The sequence below is a fragment of the Mustela nivalis genome (assembly GCF_964662115.1).
Source record: "Mustela nivalis genome assembly, chromosome: 13".
In the NCBI taxonomy this organism is placed as follows: Eukaryota; Metazoa; Chordata; class Mammalia; order Carnivora; family Mustelidae; genus Mustela; species Mustela nivalis.
The window spans coordinates 33,241,878-33,257,683 of NC_139032.1; the positions used below are offsets into that span (position 1 = coordinate 33,241,878).

Genomic DNA, 15,806 nt, shown 5'->3' on the forward strand with positions numbered 1-15,806 from the left:
TGCCTTTAGTACAAACATGAATTTCTTGAAAGTAATATAGAACATGCTTTAACAAGAAATATATCTTTATGTTAAATTTGGTATAAAATTTTGCATCTCCTGCTCAGTTATATTTAATTTAGTTCACACACTGTGTATTTTCATTCACAGGCCATAACTTCTATTTAATTTACTTAATCTCCCCCTGTGGTGTTAAATAGAAGACATCTTCAAAGGTAGCTTCCATTAGGTTGCTTTCTTTCCTGTGGCTTTGAAGGCAGAAATACAGGCTGGCAGAGGGCAGCTTCTAAATGAAACTGTTTATTTTACAGAGTATGTAAAATTGACACAGATTTAGTGGAAAGTGACACATACAACTTACATGGCTGTCTCTTGGCCACAGTATGAGTATTATTCATTCTACATTGATAAAGCTTGCATGTAGAACCACTGGGTGAACTTGGATAGAAATATATTCAGGGAATAGAGCACTAGGTTTAATTTAGATGTGTATTTAGAGAATTACATAGTATATTAAAATGAAACTATAGCCCTTTGACAGCCTAGGAAGCATTTGTGTGAACTTGCGAAAAAAGGAAACCTCCTGCTATTAGAAGACTTTTTCTGTTCTGAGTAATTTCTGTTTATGAGGGGTAATTTAGAAAGGAACAGAACTGAACTACTTCTTCCCATTACACATCTTTCATATTATAATAAACCTAATAAAAAAATAGAAAACTCAGAGTATGTGTCTTGGCCAGCTACTTACAGTGCTTTCACAGAAAGGTAATGCCATAGTAGAGGAGGCAGGGCTCTAAGGTCCCATTTTTCTTCTAGTTAACCATATATCATTAGGACAGTCATTTATTTATTTTGTTAGTTTTTTCCTCTATAAATCAGAAATACCTCTCCACCCCATAGATTTATTATGAGGGGAAAAAATCTTAGGTATGTGGATATCCACTCATGCTGTGTTGATTTATATCATTCAATTTAGTTAAAGAATATGACTGTCTTGGTTCTGGTATTTTGCTAGGTACAAAATTGTTCAATGCCTATGATACAGTTTTGGCTAGTTGGTTAAAAATTGTTTTAATTGCATGTGTTTGAGATGTTTCTAGGTGTTGCCTCTACCTTTCCTTTACTTTTGGTGATGTGGTTCTCCTCCTCTGAGAATGTATTTGTTTTCTATTGCTATTAGAGCAAACTACCATAAAAGTACTGGTTTAAAACAATACCCACTTACCATGGTTCTATAGGTTATAAGTTTGATATTAGTCTCACCAAGCAAAAATCAAAATGTTTGCAGGGCTGCATTTCTTACTGAAGATGCTGTTGAAGAATCCATTTCCTTGCTCAGTCAGGTTGTTGGCTGAATTCAGTTTCTTGAGGTTGTAGGACTGAGTTCCCATTTTCTTGCTGCCTGTTATCTAGGTCTTTGCTCCTAGAGGTATCTCTCAGGTCTTTTCATGTGGTCTCCTACATTTCAGAGCAAGCAAAATCCCTTTTAACATATAAGATGACATATTCACAAATTGCAGGGATTGAGACATGCATATCTTTGTTGGTGGGATGGGAAGGTTAGGGCAGTAAACTCTTTACCACAGAGAGTTCCAGTCAATAATTGACATGGTGATATATTAAGAGTCTTCTGTGAATAGATGTAACTAATTTCAGTTATTTTATACAGGAACTGGAAATTAAATTTATAACGGATACAGTTTTGAATGTTTCACTAAAACATACTTATGCTTTTTAAAATCATATTCCTCAATTTTATTTTATTTTATTTTTTTATATCCCTCCGTTTTAATATTTTCTTGATTAGTCTCATTAAATAAGTTCTCTTATATTGTAGGGTGCTATGATGGCATTTTTGTGCATATTTTGGTGTCTTTGTAATTTTTTTGACACATTTTTATTGATCTCCAAGTCTATTTCTTTACACAGCAATATGAATACTGTATTGTGTGCATGTGTGCATGCATGTGTGTGTGTAGTTTTTAATTTTGGGAAAATTTGTGAGTTGGACAGTTAATTTTTGTGTTTTGCTGGGAACAAATGTATAATGGATTAGTTATGAACTGCACCTAGAAGCTTTTAGCTTTGGGATGCCTGGGTGGCTCAGTCAGTTAAGCATCTGCCTTCATCATGATCTTAGGGTCCTGGGATGGAGTCCCACATTAGGCGCCTTGCTCAGCGGGGAGTCTGCTTCTCCTTCTGCTTGCTGCTCCCCTCTGCTTTTGCTCTCTCTCTCTGACAAACAAATAAATCTTAGAAAAAACCAAAGAAACTTTTAGCTTTGAGGATACCTAAGTTAATTCTTAAACTAACGAAGTTTTGCCTACTGAATTCTTTGCTTTATCTAGTTTATTATAAACGATAGCTATTATTATACTCAGGGGTAGTTTTATATTTGTGTATAGTAGCATCTGAGAGGTCCTGTAAGTTTTATTTATCTATAAATATTTCCTGTTCAAGTACCCAAAGTTTTATGACTTTATGTTTTTATGGTTATTTGGGATTAGGGTACCTATAAACACATGTACTTGAAAAAATATATTTTAAGTCTCTAATTAAAAACAGAAATAGTTATTATTCACAAGGGATGAGTTATGCTTTTGAGGGGGGCAGATAATTTAAAAAATAATGGCATGGTTTTTTCATAGTTGAAGGACTAGGGGAAATGAGATCTCCTTTGCCTATCACATGGGTAGAATACATAAAAGCTTCCAAGACAGAGTCTCTTTGTGGGACAGAATTAATGTGGTACAGCATGTGGGTCTGTACTGGTTATATTTTATATATTACAAACCAATATTTCTAATTTGATGACTTAGAAAAAAGCTTTACAAAGCCCTGTTTTTAAAAAATTTTATTTTTCAGTGTACCAAGCTTCATTGTTTATGCATCACACCTAGTGCTCCATGCAATACGTGCCCTCCTTAATACCCACCACCAGGCCCTCTCAACCGTCCACCCTCCCTCCCCTCCAAAACCCTCAGTTGGTTTCTCAGAGTCCACAATCTCTCATGGTTTGTCTTTTCCTCTGATTTCCCCCAACTCACTTCTCTCCTTCACTCAATGTCCTCTGTGTTATTCCTTATGCTCCACAAGTAAGTGTAACCATATGGTAATTGACTCTCTCTGCTTGATTTATTTCACTCAGCATAATCTCCTCCAGTCCTGTCCATATTGATATAAAAGTTGGATATTCATCCTTTCTGATAGAGGCATAATACTCTATTGTATATATAGACCACATCTTCTTTATCCATTTGTCTGTTGGAGGGCATCTCGGTTCTTCCCATAATTTGGCGACTATGGCCATTGCTGCTACGAACATTGGGGTATAGGTGGTCCTTCTGTTCACTGCATCTGTATCTTTGGGGTAAATACCCAGGAGTGCAATTGCAGGGTCATAGGCTTGCTGTATTTTTAATTTTTTGAGGAATCTCCACACTGTTTTCCGAAGTGGCTGCACCAGCTTGCATTCCCACCAGCAGTGTAAGAGGGTTCCCCCTTCTCCACATCCTCTCCAACACTTGTTGTTTATTGTCTTGTTAATTTTGGCCATTCTAACTGGTATAAGGTGGTATCTCAATGTGGTTTTGATTTGAATCTCCCTGATGGCTAATGATGATGAACATGTGTCTGTTAGCCATTTGTATGTCTTCTTTGGAGAAGTGTCTGTTTATATCTTCTGTCCATTTTTTGACTTGATTATTTGTTTTTTGGGTGTTGAGTTTGAGAAGTTCTCTATAGATCTTGGATATCTGCCAGCTTTTCCCCATTGAGAAAGACATTCGCTGTGGGTTTTTCATAGATAGATTTTATGAAGTTGAGGAATGTTCCCTCTATCCCTATACTTTGAAGCATTTTAATCAGGAACGGATGCTGTATCTTTTCAAATGTTTTTTCTGCATCAATTCAAAGGACCATGTGGTTCTTGTCTCTTCTCTTATTGATTTGTTCTATCATATTGATTGATTTGTGAATATTGAACCACGCTTGCATCACAGTGATAAATCCCACCTGGTCATGGTGGATAATCTTTTTAATGTACTGTTGGATCCTATCAGCTAGGATCTTGTTGAGAATCCTTGGTATCCATATTCATCAGGGACATTGGTCTGAAATTCTTTTTGATGGGCTCTTTGCCTAGTTTGGGGATTAGTGTAATGCTAGAAAGAGTCTGGAAGCTTTCCTTCTGTATCTGTTCTTGAAATAGCTTCAGGAGAATAGGTATTATTTCTTCTTTGAATGTTTGGTAGAATTCCCCAGGGAATGCATCAGGTCCTGGGCTCTTGTTTTTTGGGAGGTTTTTGATCACTGCTTTAATCTCATTACTAGATACTGGTCTATTCAGGTTGTCAATTTCTTCCTGTTTCAGTCTTGGAAGTTAATAGGTTTCCAGGAATCCATTCATTTCATCTAGATTGCTTAACCCATTGGCATATAGTTATTGATAATAATTTCTGATAACTGTTTCTATTTCCTTGGTGTTAGTTGTGATCTCTCCCCTTTCATTCATAATTTTATTAATTTGGGTCCTCTCTCTCCTCTTTTGGATTAGTTTGGCCAGAAGTTTATCTATCTTATTGATTCTTTCAAAAAAATCAACTTCTAGTTTTGTTGATATGTTCTACTGTATCTCTGGTTTCTATCTCATTGATGTCTGTTCTAATCTTGATTATTTCCCTTCTGTGCGTGGCATTGGCTTAATTTTTTGTTGGTTTTCCAGTTCTTTAAGGTGTAAAGAGAGCTGGTGAATTCAGAATTTTTCAGTTTTCTGAGTGAGACTTGGATGGATGGCTGTGTATTTCTTGCTGAGGACCCCCTTTGCCATATCCCATTGGTTTTGCACTACTGTGTCTTCATTGTCATTGGTTTCCATGAATTCTTTTAAGTTCTTCTTTGATTTCCTGGTTGTTCCAAACATTCTTTTTTTTTTTCCTTTTTCATTTCTTCTTTTTGTTATTTATTTTTATTAACAGGTAATGTATTATTTGACCCAAGGATACAGGTCTGTGAATCGTCAGGCTTACACAGTTCACAGCATTCACCATATCATGATCTAAACATTCTTAAGCGGGATGGTCTTTAGCTTCCAAGTGTTTGAATTCCTTCCAAACTTTCTCTTGAGGATGATTTCCAGTTTCAAAGCATTGTGATTTCAGAATATGCAGGGAATAATCTCAATCTTTTGGTATCAGTTGAGCCCTGCTATGTTACCCAGTATGTGCTCTATTCTGGAGAAAGTTCCATGTGCGCTTGAGAAGAATGAGTATTCCGTTGTTTTAGAGTGGAACATTCTGTATATATCTATGAGGTCCATCTGGTCTAAGTGTCATTCAAAGTTCTTGTTTCTTTCTTTCTTTTTTTTTTTTTTTTTGAAGATTTTATTTATTTATTTGACACACACACAGAGAAATCATAAGTAGGCAGAGAGGGGGAAGCAGGCTCTCTGATGAGCAGAGAGCCTGATGCAGGACTTGATCCCAGGACCCCGAGATCATGACCTGAGCTGAAGGCAGAGGCTTAACCCACTGAGCCACCCAGGTGCCCAAGCTCTTGTTTCTTGATTGATTTTCTGCTTGGATGATCTTACTGTTACTGAGAGTGATGTGTTAAGATCCCCTACTATTAATGTATCCATATCACTATGGCTCTTTATCTTGATTAACAGTTGTCTTATGTAGTTGGCTGCTCCCATATGGGGGGCATAAATATTTACAATTGTTAGATCTTCTTGGTGGATAGATCCTTTAAGAATGATGTAGTGTCCTTCTTTATCTCTGACTACAGTCTTTAGTTTAAAATCTAATTTATCTGATATGAGAATCGCTGCTCCAGCTTTCTTTTGAGGCCCATTGGCATGAAGGATGCTTTCCCATCCCTTCACTTTCAGTGTGGATGTATCTTTTGGTTCCCAATGTGTCTCTTGTAGACAGTATATGGATGGGTTCTGTCATTTTATCCAATCTGCAGCCCTGTGCCATTTTCTGGGAGCATTTAGGCTCTTCACATTTAAAGTGATTATTGAAAGATAAGTTTTTATCGACATCATGTTGCCTGTGAAGTCCTTGTTTGTATAGATTGTCTCTGTAAATTTCTGGTCTATGTCATGCTTGGGTTCTTTTTCGTTTATAGAACCCCCCTTAATACTTCTTTAGTACCAGCTTGGTGGTCACATACTCTTTTAAACCTTGCCAGTCTTGGAAGCTCTTTATTTCTTCATCCATTTTGAATGTCAGCCTTGCTGGATAAAGTATTCTTGGCTGCATGTTCTTCTCATTTAGTGCCCTGAATATGTCTTTCCAGCCCTTTCTGGCTTGCCAGGTTTCTGTGGACAGGTCTGATGTTATTCTGATGGACCTTCCTCTGTACATAAAGAATCTCTTCTTTCTAGCTGCCCTCAGAAGCTCCTGTCAAAATTATGATTCATGAGATTCATAATTAAGTGCCTTGAGGCAGGTGTTCTTTGTCGGTGTTCTTTCTGCCTCTAGGACACGAACGCTTGATCCATTTCTCAGACTGGGAAAATTTTCATCCAGTAGTTGTTCAACTATTATCTTCTAGTTCTGTCTTTTTCCAGCCCCTCAGGGATCCCAATAATTTTGATTTTGGAATGTTTCATGGCATCATTTATTGCCCTAGTTCTGTTTTCATGACTTCTAAGCTATTTGTTCCATGCCTCCTCCTGATCCTTTTTCTCTATCATTTTGTCCTCTAGATCACTAATTCCATCTTCTGCCTCGGTTACCCTAGCTCTTAGAGTATTTAGATTAGATTGGGTCTCATTTATTACATTTTTAACTTTTTCCCGGGCAGTTCTCACTTCTGCCCTTTGAGATTCTATGTTGTCGCTAATGGTTTTCTCCAAACTAGCCATTGCCTGGATAATTGTTACCCCATATTCGCTTTCTGACATACTATTTATGTCCATATTCAATAGTTCTGATGGAGAGGGCACAGTCTCTGAATTTTTCCTCTGTTGGGGGTTCTTCCTAGTCATTTTGGTGAGAGGTGGTTGAAGAGATGTATAGCTGAATATATCAACCACAATCCAGGCAGGGTGCACTCTGGAACATTTCAGAGCAATTGGAAGTCACCAACAAAAAGAAAGAAAAAAGAGAAAAAGAGAGAGAAAAGAGAAAACCCAGCAGAATGAGCCCTAAAAGTAAGATTTATGAGGTATATAAACAAAACAGACAAACAAAAAGACCAAAAAACGTAAATGACAAGGAAAAAAAACCCCACAAAACAGAACTCAGCCCAAATGAATCCCAAGGATAAGATTTCTATAACACCAGCAAAAACAAATACACAGAAACATTAACAGAAGAAGAAGATGGGAAGGTGTTTATAAATCCTTGAGGTGGTTGAGGAAGGTTATTTTGATTCTTCTTGGGTGTATCTTGGTATCTTTGTTAAAGGACTCAACTTTACCAAGATAAAGGGAAATTAAAACTGATTTATGTATAGGGGTAGTATTGATTAGGGAAAGAGGATTACCTTGAAGCTTATATCTATATGTATATTAAAAAAAATAGAAAAGAGAAACAGGTCTATGTAAGAAAAAAGTTCAAGTTAAAAGGTTATTATGGAATATGTTGTATTAAACCTCTAGTTGTAATGGTAAGTAGGTTAAAAAAGTTAAAAAGAACAAGGATTGTGAGAACAAATTAAAAAAAAGTTGTACCTATGAAATATACAGGTTTTAGGACAATACCAGGAGCTTAATATATTATTTTTCCTCATGTTAGGATTTTACTGTTTTATGGGGACCCTGTGGAGGTTGTCCTCTTGTTCTTTTGGCCTGCTTTCTGGAGGAGGGGCCTGCTGCATTGTTTTTCAGGCAGTCTTGCTTGCATTGAGTCCTGTCCCCTATCAAGTGGCTGGGCTCTGTGGAAACCGGTTTTTCAGGCCTTTATTCTGTAGAGGTTTTTGTTCTTTAGTGGCTTTTTGAGGTTCAGTGGAAAGCATACTGCACCCAGACCTCCACCTCAGAGGGGAGCCTCAGTCTGCTCCCCTCTGGGTGGTACAGAACACACAGACGCCCCCTCTGCAATGTCTGCTGAACCGCACAACCTCCCACAGGTGGTGAACGCCCCCAGCCACCATCTCAGTGGTCACAGGAGGTGCCTGTTGTCTCTGCACTCCCGTGCTACTAAAACCTCAAGCAGTATTGGTCCAGGGAGCCTGCTTCCTGTGTCTGCCTTTGCTGGGACTGCTGTCTGGGGTCCAGACATCATTGTTGGGCAGGTTGCAGAAGGCTGCCGCTGCCTAGGGACCCGGACCAGAGATTAGCGGGTTCTCTCAAGTGCAGACTGGGACTGACCAGATCCTCAGCTGGTCCTAGAGACAGCTGGCTAGTGCATACACCAAGCTCCCTTAGGTTTGGGGGGAGTGCACTCACAGCCCCCTCACAGTTTGGGGAGTTCAGGGGAGCACAGAAGGGTGTGGACCTAGCGAGTGGCGGCTGGCACCCATACCAGATTGTCTCACATGAGGGTGGGAGTGTGTCCAGCCCAGTGGTGGTGCGCTCAGGGACCATGGAGGCTCTGCCACACTCTCTGGCACAGGTGGTCACCGGCAGTGGTCATCCTGGGTCCGTGGGCTTAGGTCCCTGACTACCCGATTCTACCAGTTGTCCCTTAAGCTCTTTTGTTCTTTTTGAGTACCTTCAACCAGACTTTAAGTTAATGCTGGTCCCCAACCACAGAGAACTTTTGTATTGGGGTATTATTTTCCAGTGGGTGGCTCCTTCACCCTTCTGTTTATCCTCCGATATCAGTCCAGGCATTCCCACTCTGCTTTACCTCTCCACTGATACCTTCTGCCTCCATAGAGATCCAGAAGTGTATAATCTTACATCTCAGGCTGATTTCATGGGTGTTCAAAATGTTCTCATGGATAATTAGGTCACCTTAGGGGACCGGTTGAAACAGGGTCTCCTACTTCTCCACCATCTTGCCCCTCCTCCTACAAATCTCAGTTTTTTGTTTAAAACAAAAGAAACCCAAAACATTGGGTTTGAAAAGATAACCCCAGGGTCACTGGTAATATTGGAATTATTGGTGATTTTTTTTTTTTAAGATTTTATTTATTTATCAGAGAGGGAGAGGGGGAGAAAGAGCAAGCACAGGCAGACAGAATGGCAGGCAGAGACAGAGGGAGAAGCAGGCTCCCTGCCTAGCAAGGAGCCCGATGTGGGACTCGATCCCAGGACGCTGGGATCATGACCTGAGCCGAAGGCAGCTGCTTAACCAACTGAGCCACCCAGGCGTCCCTATTGGTGATTTTTATTCAGAAAATTATACTCTAGAACAGAAAGGCCTTGCCTTTAAGAGAACTCACTTACCTAAGAAGGGGGTTATGTAATTTCCCCCATTACATTGATCAGAGGTAAGGTTTTCACTGAAGAAAAATTGAGAGGAATTTTATAGATAGCTACATGCCCATTTGCCTACTGAGTTAGGCAGAGTTCAGCTTCAGGAGTGCTCAGTGAGTTCCTCTTTTGCAACAGGAATTGTGCCTGTGTTTTTACAAAGAAGAAAGATGTGTTTTCTTTGTCTTCAAGGAGTTTTCATAAAGAACAGAAGGGCTTTTAATAAACCTCCATTTTCAAAACTGTAGTATGAATACAACATACTATCTAGTTATTTATTTTAGGCATGTTTATAGTTTTGAACTTGAGTAATCTAGAATGAAATGCTGTATTTTTTTTCTGGTAGAAATGTAAAACTATGTAACACTTTAGCAATTGAAATAAGATATTGATGCATATTTGAGATGAATGTTTTCCATTTCTGGAGCCTTCTCTCCTTCTGTGGTGGAATGAAGTCCATGATTACTTCGGTGCAGCAGCTGTGATGGTACTCACAGGTCTGCTTCCTGGCTAGGCTGGATCAAAGAGCTGGCCTGCAGGTTGTATTTCATTTTTCTGTTTGGTAGGATGAAGTGCAGTGGTTTTGATGTTAGGTTTGATGGATTTGTTTGCCACTGCATTCATTAGCTTCACATCAAAAAACTGACAGGCTGTTAAATGAAACTTTGGCTTAGATTTTCAGCTTGACTGTTTGGAGACATTTGTGAAGATATTTTGTTTTTGTGTCGCAGCAGCCTCAAGCACTGTGATTGTCTCGAAGGGAAGAAAAGTTATTTACTGTACTGATTTTCTTGAGTAAAAAAGAATCATTGTATTGGGGACAGTGATATCTAGCTTTACACCATCAGAAGTAGTGTATTTATGACCACATGTGCAGTATGAGAGACTTATCTATGGCACGATAAATCATGTTATCTTTTTGGAAGGAAAGGTAATAGTTGGTGGCTCCAAAATGATACCTCTTATTTTGCATTAATTTTATATTAAGTGATAATCTATTAAGATGATATGCCAAAAAGTTGAAAAATTATACTGCAGAGCTGGGAATGTTCTCTCATGAACTTTAGGGGCATTTCATAATATAAGTTTAAAGCTTTCTGACATTTGAATCCTTAAATGTTTGAACAAGTTTAAAAAGATAGAATTTTTAAACTGATTTCCCTTTAATCTGGAGTGGATTTCAATTTAAAAAATTGTCTTACATACAAGAGCTGTGGTATAGGTTCATTCCATTTTATATTTTAATCCTTTTCTAGAATTGGATTTTTTATTTTTAAATGAGGTAGCACCCTTCCAAAAATATCTTGAATCTTGGGCAGTCTTTTTAAAAACAATCAGGAATTATTTTCGTGGTGAGTCCCTATGTTTAATATGCTTTACATCACAGAATTTCTGAATTCTTATAGCATGTGAAGGAAAGGAAATGTAGACTAATAGTCCTACATTCTAGTTTTGAATGTCTGATGTGGCCTATATAATATGAACTTTAGGAGCACAAGATTTTATATTCTCATTTTCTCTTTTTACCTCTTCTTTGTTTCTATTTCCTGGTTACTGGTGGTACAACATAGAGTATAAAATATCATGTAGAGAAACAAAATCATATGAAGTTAAGTCTTTTGGAGCTTGTACTCTGACTGGGGAGTTAGTATTTATATATGTGGAAGAGGTATTAAGAAAATATTCATATTATATCCTCATTTTATTCTGATAAAGTACTGAATTGTGGGATTCAGAAAATCTGAGATGTCAAGTTGTATAGTAGAAAGCCATTTGATTAGTAAATATTGTGTCTGCAGGAGAGATATCTGGACCTCAAGCCCTCAGAGCTAGGGAGCCTGATTTTATTTATTGCTAACTTAAATTTGCCAAATTTTGGGATTTGTGTTACATGGCTTATGACCTCATGTTTAGTTGCTAAACTGAAATCAATGTAATGCCTGTTTTTGAGGCTTTAGTTTAAGTCAGTACTTTAAGAAAAAGTAAGTTGGCCGGCTCCTGGGTGGCTCAGCTGGTTAAGTATCTGCCTTCAACTCAAGTTATGATACCAGATATCATGGAATCAAGTCCCTGCATCAGGATCCCTGCAGGGAGTCTGCTTCTCCCTCTGCCTCTGCCCCCAGCTTGTGCTCTCTCTCTTACTCACTTTCTCCTCTCATTCAGGTTCTCTCTCTCAAATAATTAAAATCTTTGAAAAAAAAAAAAGAAAAAGTAAATTGGCTTTTTTTTTTTCGACATTTCCTTTTATTTATTTATTTTTTTAATTTTTTATTTTTTATAAACATATATTTTTATCCCCAGGGGTACAGGTCTGTGAATCACCAGGTTTACACACTTTACAGCACTCACCAAAGCACATACCCTCCCCAATGTCCATAATCCCACCCCCTTCTCCCAAACCCCCTCCCCCCAGCAACCCTCAGTTTGTTTTGTGAGATTAAGAGTCACTTATGGTTTGTCTCCCTCCCAATCCCATCTTGTTTCATTTATTCTTCTCCTTAAATTGGCTTCTTTGAATAACTTACATACTCTACTGAGAAAAAAATTATTTTTTAAAAATTATTTTTTTTGTTGTTTTTAAATTATTCTACTTTCATATGAGTTCGTTAGTAATGATTGGTGAGATTGATTGTTCATGATATGCTGGGCCTTGCCAGGGCACTTTATTCATTTTATTTCTTGTCATTTCTGTGATAGTGTCAGTTCATAGATAATCTGATGCCTTCCGCCCTCTATCAACCCCTTTTTCGAATAGAGGAGGGAGGAGAAGAGGAATGATACGTAAAATGAGCACGGTGGGGCTGGGATCAGAGGCAGAAGGCTGACCCCCTAGTGTGCTATTTCCTTTTGGACTCATCTCCCTGATTACAGTGGATTAAATAGGTGCCAGTCTGCTGTGAGATTTGTGGAATTATTTTTAAGATTCTTTTTTTTTTTTTTTAAGATTTTATTTATTTATTTGACAGAGAGATCACAAGTAGGCAGAGAGGCAGGTAGAGAGAGAAGAGGGAGGAAGCAGGCTCCCCACCGAGCAGAGAGCCCCATGCGGGGCTTGATCCCAGGACCCTGAGATCATGACCTGAGACGAAGGCAGAGGCTTTAACCCACTGATCCACCCATGTGCCCCTATTTTTAAGATTCTTGAGGATTTAGAATGATCCTGTCTACTGTGTAAGCTGTGAAGGGGAACTTGCACCCTAATTGGGGAGTTAGAATGAAATTGAGGGCATACCTACCTGTTCTTATGATTATTAAGAACCAAATTCTATTGCAGGACTTTTGAAACTTTGGGATTTTTTTCTTAACTATCTCTTTTACCTTTTCCAGATTTATTCAGTGTTTATAATAGTAAATACATAGTAAAAAATTCTACAAAAGGCTCTGTTCCATGTAGGTGTTTGGCACTTGAGGGATTCGGGGGTTGGGGTCCCAGGGTTGGTATAGCTGCTCAGCAGTGTCATGAGGTCCCTTGCTCTTCCTATCCTTCTGTCCTACTGGCCTTAGTGGGAGAGTGTTCACAAGTGCTTATTCCAGGCATGTTCTCTCCAAGGACAGGAAGAAAAGGAGATAGTACAAGAAGGTGGCTCACCCACCTTCCTCTGTTTGGGAGGAAAATCTTTCCTTAAATCCATCTGAAAACTTCCTTTTATATTCCGTGGCTAGCCATAACTGTAAAGAAGGCTGGGGAAGTTAATGGCATGTTTAGGCTCTATTCGTGCCGGGCTCTGTGTTGTGGTTAAAGAAGTAAAATAAGACAGAGGTGATCTGTCTTTTGGAGCTAAGAGTCTCCAGAAGCTGTCCTCAACCCTGTGGGGCTTTAAAAGTACAGAACCCTGGCCTCACCCAGACCAGTAAGATAATGATCTCTGGTAAGGGGTTATAAGTGTTTGAATTTTAAAAATCCCCATAATTGAATCTGGTGGATGCTTTGAGTTGAAAGCCACAGGTCTTTAGTGAATTAAATAGACCTTTGTTGTTTGGATTGAGGCCCTTCAACATCATATAATATTTTTTCTCTACTAAAAAGTATTTTAGGTTCTAAACCATCAATGTAGAACCCATTTGTAAGTTGGAGATGTGTAACAGCTTTCAAGTATATTATTAATGGCCCTTTTTCTATGAGAATTAATAGGTATTTTGGGCATAAGTAGAATTGGGTAAGAGAGTGTTGGAAAAGATCTGCTAGAGGAGGACGAGTGTTAAAGGTAAAAGTATATAGCTTTTGTATATAGCGATTTCTAAGGTTAACTATGAGCTTTTTATCTAATGTACTGGATTTGTAATTGTTTAGGGGATCCTTTTTTTAAAAATATTCCTTCTTAGTTTTTCTCCTATTTTTTTTCATTATGGAAAAATAGTATAAAATAAACTCTTAATCTCTTATAATAATATAATTATACAATAGTATATTTGGGTTATCAAAGGTGAATATAAATTATCAAAGATAATAGATACTTTATTTAAAATAATATGGAAATAATATGGAAATTGCTACTCCCTCCTCCTATAATCCTTGTACCCCTTTAAGCTTATTTTTCTTCTTACTATTGTCTGGCATACTGCTGATAATGTCCTAATTTGTTTGTCTCCCTTGCAGTAGGTTTAGAGATCTGTAAGAGTAGGGATTTAAAAAATCATTAGTATCAGGGCGCCTGGGTGGCTCAGTGGGTTAAAGCCTCTGTGTGCTGCTCGGGTCATGATCCCAGGGTCTTGGGATCGAGCCCTGCATTGGGCTCTCTGCTCAGTGGGGGGCCTCCTTCCCCCACCCCACCTGCCTCTCTGCCTACTTGTGATCTCTGTCTGTCAAATAAATAAATAAAATCTTAGGGAAAAAAATCATTAGTATCAATAATATTAATAATATCATTTAGTGTTCTTTACCCAGCACGTAATAGATGCACAAGAAATAATTTATTGAATGATTAAATGACTTCTTGCCCAAGGCCATTTAGTGAAAAACATCAGAACCAGGATTCAAACCTAGGAATCTTGCCTATATTTTATTGCTTTATTCTTACATAAATAGTGTTCTCTTTTTTACATTTTCAGCTAACATTCACTGACTGCTCTGTTACACAGAACAGAATAATTACAAATGTAATATATAAATTTACTACATTTAAAAATCTTCCTCAAGAACTTGTAGCTTTCCAGTCTGAATCTGAAATCCACTTTCACTACTTAACTCATCATATCAACTTATATGGTAAAGCGTAAGATATCACGGCAGAAAAGGAAGTGGTTTGCAAAGTTTGGGGATAATGCAAGAAAACAAAAAACTTGGACCCTGTGAATACAGTCAGTTCTCCCTCTATCACCGATAAGCTGATTTTCTTTGGGAGTATCATTCCGCCTTGCTGAGACTGTCATGTTAAAATAGTGGTTCTGTTCCTAACTTCATTCAAAAGCTGTCTAAAGCTGTCGTTAGACATGTGATCACACATGAGCTAGGAGGCAGCCTATATCAGTACTTTAGTATGACCAATGAGTAAATGACCAGGGGTAAAAGGAGAGCACCATTTGTAGCTTGTAGGGCTGGATTTGGTATGGACACTGCTGCTTCCCAGTAGTTGATCCTCTTGGTGGTCGTTTGATTCACTTCATAACTTTATGGTTTGGTTTCTTTTTTTTTTTTTTTTTAAGATTTTATTTATTTATTGACAGAGAGAGATCACAAGTAGGCATAGAGGCAGGCAGAGAGAGAGAGAGGAGGAAGCAGGCTCCCTGCTGAGCAGAGAGCCCCATGCGGGACTCAATCCTAGGACCCTGAGATCATGACCTGAGCCAAGGCCGGTCAACCAGCTGAGCCACTCAGGCATCCCCCTAAATTAGGGCTTCTTAAATAAGGCATACCAACCAAAGTCATTGTTCCTTTTCCTTTGAGATAACCTTCTCTGTTAATGAAACAAGAGCAACATGTGAAGATGCCTGATTTGTAGCTTTGGTATAGGAGTCTTGCTTACTTATCATTTGATAGGACAGTTTTGAATTAAAAGAAAGTTTTAATGGGATTTCACTGAGGTCAGTGGCTATAATTAAACCTTAATCGGTGGATCCGTAATCTATCCTTCCTGTGCTCTGAGCAAGGTGATAGAGCATATCTCTTTTTAGGACTGCTGGTTATAACTATAGCCTGGAAATTACCCACTAGGGCTGTTTCCCCAAAGAGCACTCTCTGCCAGAGCCAGGGACCATACTCAGGCCAAAAGCTCAAAATAATGAAAGCATATTGCCGAGTAAGATTTTGACATTTAAATATCAAAGGGAATAAAGAATAGGTGATGAAACCCATGATTACTCTCTATTACTGTTTTAATAGTTCTACACCTTTGTAATTAGAAGAATCAGAGTGTTAGCCAATTCAAAGAGGAAAGGTGTTCCCAGTTAGGCAGACCCTGAAAAAGTCTCATATAGTATAGAATCCTAGTACCTA

At 38.3% G+C, this 15,806-nt stretch overlaps 1 protein-coding gene across 25 annotated transcripts in view; it reads left to right on the forward strand.

Annotated features, from left to right (window-relative positions):
- The window catches only part of KDM4C (lysine demethylase 4C), a 518,729-nt gene that overhangs the window by 137,246 nt on the left and 365,677 nt on the right, over positions 1-15,806 (forward strand). The gene's annotated exons all lie outside the window — the stretch shown is intronic.